Source organism: Psammomys obesus, unplaced genomic scaffold (genome assembly GCF_907164565.1).
Source record: "Psammomys obesus unplaced genomic scaffold, mPsaObe1.curated_primary_1811, whole genome shotgun sequence".
NCBI lineage: Eukaryota > Metazoa > Chordata > Mammalia > Rodentia > Muridae > Psammomys > Psammomys obesus.
The window spans coordinates 32,403,977-32,412,621 of NW_026596073.1; the positions used below are offsets into that span (position 1 = coordinate 32,403,977).

An 8,645-nucleotide genomic window follows, 5' to 3' on the forward strand; every position below is an offset into this window, starting at 1 on the left:
TGCTGTTTTGGAACCATTTCTCTGCTCCTGTTATTTTAACATGTCAGTTATCTGTAACATCTGTGCAGACCACTAGATACCTTAACACAGCACTCCTAATCAAGACATCTAGTAATGTCAACTTCTAAGTAGGTTTTCATAGCATGCTTTCTAGTATTAGGGATTCTGCACCAATGCCTACTGTCAGTTGGAGCCTTTTGTTGTTGTTGTTGTTGCCTTAAAATGAATCACCAAGTTCTCAGAGTTCATGTTTAATAGACACACAAACACAAAGAAAGAATAACAAGCTGATTTCTGTGACTGGCACATCAGATGGTCTGTCTACAACAGACTTTAGGACATCCCCAATAGCGGAAGAAAGGCTAACCAACTCCAACCCTGTAGGAAATTCATATCTTGAATCAAACTACATTTGTGTTTAAACATGAGTAGAGGAGACTCTTCTGGCTTCTCAATGCTTCCTGGCAGAAAAATGGTTCAGTGCTCGCTTCTACTCAGAGAAATATTCCTTGCTCTTTTGGACATAAGGCTTGACAGTATCACGGCCAAGTTTCCAGCCAGTTGGACACACTTCACCATGTTTGTCAGTGAACTGAAAGGCCTGTACTGGTATCAGAATCTCATCCACAGATTGGCCAATGGGAAAATCGTTTATAGTGGCCTGGCCAAAGATAGCTTTATCATCAATAATAGAGAGGCCCCTGACAGAGATACTTCATAGCCTTCAAGACTCCATAATCCTGAGCAATGCTAGGCTTGGGATTTGATACCAAGGGAATGTTCATGGGTACTAATGTTCCTCGTTTCTTGGGTGTATTACCCATACCAGATGAAAGAAGTGAGAATCCACAGAAGCTCCAATCACTTGGCAATTGAGTTTCTTAAGTTCTTCTGCTTTATCACTGAAAGCAATGATCTCCATGGGGCAAACAAAAGTAAAATCAGGAGGGTAAAAGAAGAACACAACATATTTTCCTCTGTATTCACTTAGGCTGATATCTTTGAATTGTCCATTTGGCATAAGTGGCTTCAAAGTTGGGGGCAGAATGTCCACTTTTTACATTTCCTGAAGACATCTTGTCATCAGCAAAATCGAGCAAACTGGTCTGCACTACTCTGCTACATCCTCCCCCACTGATACACCATCCCCCTTCTCCACTCACTAATGGTGGCTTTTTGCAGTTGCAAGGCTTTGGAGTGTTCCCAACAATTGTATTTGTAATGTACTTATGATACTAGCAAGAACCTGTCCTTGTCCTGCCCCTCTCCCACTGTCAGCCTGCAGCACGCTATTCAGCTCTGGAGAATCAAGTCCGTTTTCCAAATTGCAAAATCCTAGCTGTCCTGTCCTTATACTCTAGTTCCCTGGGATGGTGGCTGCTTTCTACAGCAGCTTCCAACATGGTAGGGAAAGTTTTTTTTATGATGTTGAAACTCCTTGATAGCCAGTAACATACTTTTATTATGTTCCCTTTGATAAAAGAGCTATTTCCACCTTCCTGAGATGGTTGTCAGAGCCTTTTGTATCTCTTCTTCTACTTCTATTTGTATTTCTTCAAGTTATAATAAGCACATTTTAATAAAAATACAAAGTGATAGGCAGAAAACAGTATTCTTTTCTGATTTCTGCTCAGTGGGATTTTAAGTGACCTTTGTTGTACTTTAGGTCACGAGGACTATACATGCTTTAAAATTAGGAGCAATCCCAAGCATTCCTTTTCAGTAACCACAGATGTTGAGATATGACCATAGTTAAAAATGATGAGCCAGCACTTTGGGTTTACATACATTTAAGTTCAGACATGATTTACTATTTTAGTCCACTTCACTTAGTATGTTTGTATGTTTTTCTCATTCTAGACCTGAATGTTGAGTTTTAACTAATATCACATTTCTTAATATCCATCTATTCTGTCTGACAGAACAAAGACAGAAAGGAAAGCTCACACATACATATCACTACAGTGTGTGTGTGTATGTGTGTGTGTGTGTGCGCGCGCGCGTGCACGCGCACATATACCTATCGATGCTTTGCCTTGAACAATCTGTTTTTATTAAAGAACTAGTATTCTTTTGGGACATGACAAGCTAGGGTCAAACAGTAGGGGAGGAGAACTTCTCACAGCGGACTATGGGAGAGGGATAGAGAAGGAAGAGGGAGGCAGGGTAGAACCTCAAGGAGATGAGGGAGAGGACTACAACTGGGATACAAAGTGAATAAAGTGTAAAATACATAATAATAACAATAAATCAAAAAGAGAATTAAACACTGAAATGAAGATGTGCTTTGTCCTACATTAGGCTCCATATAGAAGATACTTCCCACTGTTAACCCAAAAGGCATAACTAAACTCAGAAACGTAAAATGATTTGTGATGCCAGGATCTAAAATTAAGTGATCAACACCATTAAAAGAACCTTAGTGCTTGTGCTCAATCAGCCAAATTAAGACTTTGAGTTTTATATAAAATAAAGGCCATTCAGAATGTCTCCTGCCCTGCTGCTGTGAGGGCTCTGTCTTCTTGTATTTCAGAAGTCACGAAAAGTCCCTAGTGTTTCCCCAGACTTGTACTCAGAGATGATCTATAAGTAGCCATTCATTCTCTCTGAGCAATGTTAATGAGCCCGCTTAGATAGAATGTCACAAATATAAAGTTAAAAGTTCTGAAATTTGAGCTTTGTTTTTTTTAACCAAATCTAGTTGATATTACTTGTGTTTGAAAATGTCCATTTACAAAATGAATTTTTGTGTGAGCTAATTTCTTCCACCAAATTTAAGTATCAATAAGGAGAGTAGCATGCATCCCTGACACTTCCCTTGGTAGTATAATAAACCTACCTAGTTATACACAAACTCCATGCAAAATATTACCAACAAAACAAACAAATACTACAGAACAACACTTCTTAAAAACTCAGACCAAAATGCATTCAGTAGAATGTCAGCTAATCCAATTCAGTTCTAATAGAAATAGTGTGTCCCAACTCAGTTAGATTTTCTAACCAAATAACTTTATAGCTAGTTTAATAGTTGAAGAATACCAGGGAAGAAAGTTTGTCACGAATTGAAATCTGAATCTTTAAAGTAAGGAAAATTATTTAAAATGGGCACATTTTATAACATAACATCAGTTTAGTATTTGCAAAAACTGATTAGAAGTGTGTTGTGGGTTATTAATATTTAATATTGATTTATCTTTTAGTCAAACAGCAGTTATTCCTAAACCATCATATGTATACCCAAATCACCACACAGAGACTAGGATTTATTTAATTGGCCTAGGGCACAATGCTGGACAATGATTACTCCATCCTAAACCTCCAAGCCTGCATAGCTTCCCCCCATCCAGATTTTCCACATTATACTTGCTTTTAGTCAGATCTTAGGTCTGGTTCATCTCTCCTCCTGATTCCAAGTCCTCTCCTCCCAGATCTCTCCTCTCCAACCTCCCACGCACTTCTTTCTGCTCCCCTCTGGACCAGGATGTCCCACCCTATTCTCTCCATTGCACAGCATTGGCTGGTTGTTTTATTGACAATACGGAGAACAAATGGTGGCATGTTTACACAAACATGAGACAGGTGATGCTTAGAATAAACATCACAATGCAATGTCCAGATTGAAACCAGATAGAGGGGTAAAGAAATAAGCATTTGAATGAACAAGGGTAAATTTTATACATTCCACAAGAACATTATACCAATGGAAGTGAGTTGTGGTAAGTAAACTATTGTTTGAGAAGTGACTGCTTCCCAAACAATCTCCCAACCAATGTGTGTCATATGTGAGGTAGCATTTATCCAGAGAGATGGATACATAGTAATTTTCAGAAGGAATTAGTGACGTTGGTCTTGTCTATATCCCAGGGCAAGAATTTCTTTAAATCCATAGAAAATTCTGTTCAATTGTGGAAGTATTTATTTCCCTGAGTGATTTCAGCATTTTGATATCTACTTAATGCCTGTGAAGGAGGAAAGTAGAAGTTCTTTTTGTCAAGTTGATCTTACACTGAGCTGTGATCTCATGTATTCAATAAGATGTTTATGAGGGGGGTCCTCCTTTCTTCGGCATTTTTTTTTATCTTTCTTTCTGTATAGGCCTTTCTTCCTACATTTGTTGTCAAGAACTCTCATTTCTTTTCCACAGCCCCACCTCGGTTTCTTAGGAGATGTCCCTCTTATCAGCGTGGCTGAACCATACAACTTTATAAATATGCTTTCATGAATGTTTCATGAAATATTATTTAAATATCATTAAATGTCTTAATTAAAATGTTATTTTTGTTGTTAGATTATTTTTATAAGGAAATATCTTTCAACAAAATAAATTTTATTTATGTATGACATATTTTTTCAGGTTACAAAGAATTAGGTATCATATTTAAGACAGTTTCTATGTTTTTTTCTTCTTTCAAATATTCATCCCCTACCTCAGTAATCTTATTTCTGCTTTAAATCATAAACAATGCCCCACTTTCTTAACTCCTCTTTCCTACACTTATGATCTTTTATCTAAATTCAATGTATACTCAATCTTAGCCACTTATTTGCACATATCCAAACATTAAAATTTACCATCTGTATATGAGAAAGAACATGTGAGTTTTGTGTTTCTCATACTGGGTCATCTCAATATAATACAAGGACACTCCATTTTTCTGAAAATTTCATAACTTCTCTCTGTAAATGAGGAAAATATTCTTTGTGCATATAACGCATTTGTACCCATTTATCTGTCTGTTAACATCATCTGGTTCTATTTCCTTGTTATTATGAATAGTATAGCAATTAAACATGGTTGTGCAAGGGTCCATATGGGAGGATACAGAACTCTTTAGGTATGTGTATCAGGCAGAGAATAGCTGTATCATATGATAGTTTTATTTATTTTTTTTTGGGGGGGGATAGAAACTCCATACTGATTTCCATAGTGGTTGAACTGTTCATACCCTAACAAGAAGAGGACATGGTCCATATTTACCCACATCTAACAATAATCTATTATCATTTGTTTTCTTGATTATCACAATTTTTACTGGGGAAATGAACTCTCAGAGCAGGCCTCTAATAGGTCATTAGAACTGAGTTTTGTTAAGTCTTGAACCTCAGTGGCTCTGTCTTGGATCTCTAAGATCTATTACTACATCATCAACTACATGTTTGGTCTACAGATATTGGGAAGTATGTATGTATGCATGGGTAGATGAATGGATAACGGATGGATGAGTGAGTTTGTTGGATGAATGGATGGTGGCTGGGTTTGATGCCTAGATGGATGTTCACCCTGAAGGGTTAATGAATATGTGGATGAATGGATGGAAAACAGCCTTCTGCCTACACAATACTTCAGACTTCACATCCTTCAGAATCGCATTTCAAAAAAGTTTCCCAGCAAGAAGTATGCGGACTCACCATCATGTGACTTAAATGTTTAAAGATGATATTTAGTGTTAAGTTGCTGAATTAGGCATTAGAAGTTATGGAAGATGTTAACTAAAGTGATTCATGGCAATTAGGATTATTCAAAACACTTTATTTCATAAGAAAAAACTGTTCAAAATGGAAAAAATTTTTCTCACTTTCCTTTTAGCACTAATATTTTTTCTCAAAAGACATTGTGTAACAAGATGCAAATAAAGAAATCTGAGTTTAACATCTGTGAACAATAAGAAAATGTTTTATTCATCATGATCAGAGATGTTAAGAAAATTAAACATAAAATTGATATTTTAAAAGCATATTTCTCAAAGTGGGTTCAGTTGTAAGTAATGGAAGAAACAATGAAGCAAAAGTAAATACACAAACAGTGAATAGGAAAATATTAATTTTTTTTTAAATAAGCCATTCATTTCCTACTTCCTCAGAAGGCCAGGGACTAAACATAAGGGATAAGAAATTAGGGATAATAAATTAAAGGATTTCTATTAAGCATCTAAAGAAGTCACAGCATTGGTTTTTTTTTTTTTTCTGTCTTTCTTGAAACTACAGGGGAAAATTAAAGTGCTAAATTATGTGTAATAAGGCCAAGTAAAAGAAAACAAATGAACCAAAATGAAAGTTTATTTATAAGATGATACAAAACTAAGATATAAAACTAAAACTCTTGGCATGACAACAAAGCAGACAGCTTTATGAAATAGGCAGTATTAATAGGCAATCAAAAAGATAAGAAGCAGAATATTCCAGACAGTTGGTAATGTTCACTGTGGTTCTCTCCAGGCCCACTTGTATGCGTGGAACCTTTTGAAAGAGAAAAATGAATTTCTCGAGTCTCGCCCCAATGGGCCTCCCTGTGAGGACAGCAAGGGCTAAGATGAAGAATAGGCCCTTCCCAGGGCCATGGCAGTGATGAGGCTCATAAACAGGAAGGCCATGTTCCTCGGACACTCTCACAAGAAATAAGAAAGTGTTCCTTTCTGGGAAGGAACACCCCCACCCCTGTGCGCTGGGCGAAGGTGATCTTACAGCATCCTCCTCTGGTTATCTCCCCAGAGATATCTGTGAATGAAGCTCATTCAGTGTCTTATGTCTCACCTCAAAGTACCAGACAGACCTGTTTACTCCTCATCACTGAATCCACGGCTTAACACAGAGGTCTCCCCTTGGAAGGATGCTCACTGCACATGCTAGCTTCCAACCAGTCCAGTTCTTCCCTTGGGTGTTCTGAGTTTGTGGGTTTTCTGGCAGTGAAGATGCTGTGCACCTTTCCAGGGTGGTAGCCCTGACACCCTGGTGTTCTTCCCAGGATGGCCAACGGAACACAGGAACACTGTGCTTCCCTGAGCAGCTACTTCAGTGTATTCTAATTGCTCCTGTTAGCAGAATGCATAGCGTGGCCTTACCTGCTCAAGGATCACTTATTTTTATCACTGAGACAAAAGACCTGACAAAAGCAACTTAAGCGAGGATTTGTCTGATGCTTGAGGGTACAGTCCTTCCTGGCAGGAAAGACGTGGTGACAGGCGTGTAAGGTACCTGGTCACGTTGCCTCTGAGTGATCAAAGGGAGAGACAGATAACTAGCGCTCAACTCGCTGTCTTGTTTTTTCCTCAGCTGGGACTCCAATCTAGAGAATGGCATTGCTCAAATTAATGGCGGGCTTCCCATCTCAACCAAGCTCCAATATCCCTCATAGATATGCTCAGAGCTCTGAGTCCATTATGGATTTAGATCCAACGGACTTGTCAATTAATAGTACTTACAGTGATATTCAGATTCCACATGATCTAAGAACATGGTCAGGTTCTCCTCACTGAGCAGCAGAGAATAATAATGAGGGGAGGACTTCTGCCATTGGTTGGGAACAGGATTTGCTGGGACAGCTTCTTCCACCCTCTGATCCCTGAACCTTTTACTTGGCATTTGAGGATCTGTCCATCATCTTCTGAATTTTCTAGGTTAACTTGGGAGCTTTAAAGCTAAATGTCCTCCCCATAATATCATTCCTCTGAAAAGAGATATATAGTTAGACATTTAGAAAATTCAGCTCTGTGATCATCAACAAAAGTTAGTAGGCAGAGCTAGGAAAGGAGCTGTCAGTGTGATGAGGTAAGCTGGGCTGGTTTGTGTGCCTGCTTCTGCCATTTATATTGCTGGGGATGACTGGCTTATTTGTTGTATTATGTGTTGAGTTTATTTTTAAATATAAATCTCCTTGCAATACTATAAGCAAATAAAAGGAAATAAAATATTGAACTCTAACATTGGTGGTAGGATTTAAAAGCTATGGCTCAAATTATTGTTAAGTATATGAAATCTTATTTTTCCTCCAACCTGGTATTTATTTTTACATAACAAAGTGGGGTTTATGAGATGGACAACCATCAGGCAAATGCCTCCAACCTGAGATCCAATTTCATAAAAAATATTTCCCAGGACTCTTAAGTCAGCAAGTGGTATGAGAGGAAGAGAGTAGAGTGATCCAACTCCTCCCCCCAAAATTCTGGCAACCCCGTGCCTCCTCTCTGGAGAAAGTCAAGCTTTGAGACTCCAAAACTCACTGTCTTTTTTATGATTTATTGTGATTTTACATGGAAGACTGTTGCCTTCATGAATGTGTGTGCACCACTTGGCTATACTCTCCTTGGGTACTACCTTATTTCCAAACTTTACTTTCTTTCCACTAGGTTTCCACTGACATTAGATAAAGAACCTGCTGTAGGCTGAAAATTGGTGTTATCTACATAATGTGATAACTTAATCCCCAGTGTGATAACATTAAGAGGTGCAGTCTTAAAGAGATAATTGGACTTTGAACTTAAAGCTCTCACCCTTAAGTTTCCTGCTTTGATCGAGAGGTTTGTTTCATATAAGGACACAAAGAAGGAGCCAGATGTAAGAATCCCCAGCCCATGCCATTACCAATACCTTGATGGGAGACTTCCAAAACCTCAGGACAGTGAGTGATCCATCTCTGCTCTTTCTAATTTACCCAGCCTCAGGCTTTTTGTTAGGGTATTGAATTCTCTCTAAGACACATTTCTTGCCAGCCCAGACTGACTTCTTAACTACTAATACGGTGTTAATTAGAAACACTCCAATTTCAATAAGTTGACATTCAGAGTTGGCAGGAGTTAGAACATGACAGTGGGTGGGGCATGTTTGAGGACACACCCCTGTGGCCAAGTTCTAACGTTAACACAGGC

The 8,645-nt window shown here is 38.2% G+C and overlaps 1 pseudogene; it reads right to left on the reverse strand.

Annotated features, from left to right (window-relative positions):
* Positions 1–490: 490 nt before the first annotated feature.
* On the reverse strand, positions 491–1,076 carry LOC129690453 (peroxiredoxin-1-like; annotated as a pseudogene).
* Positions 1,077–8,645: the final 7,569 nt, after the last annotated feature.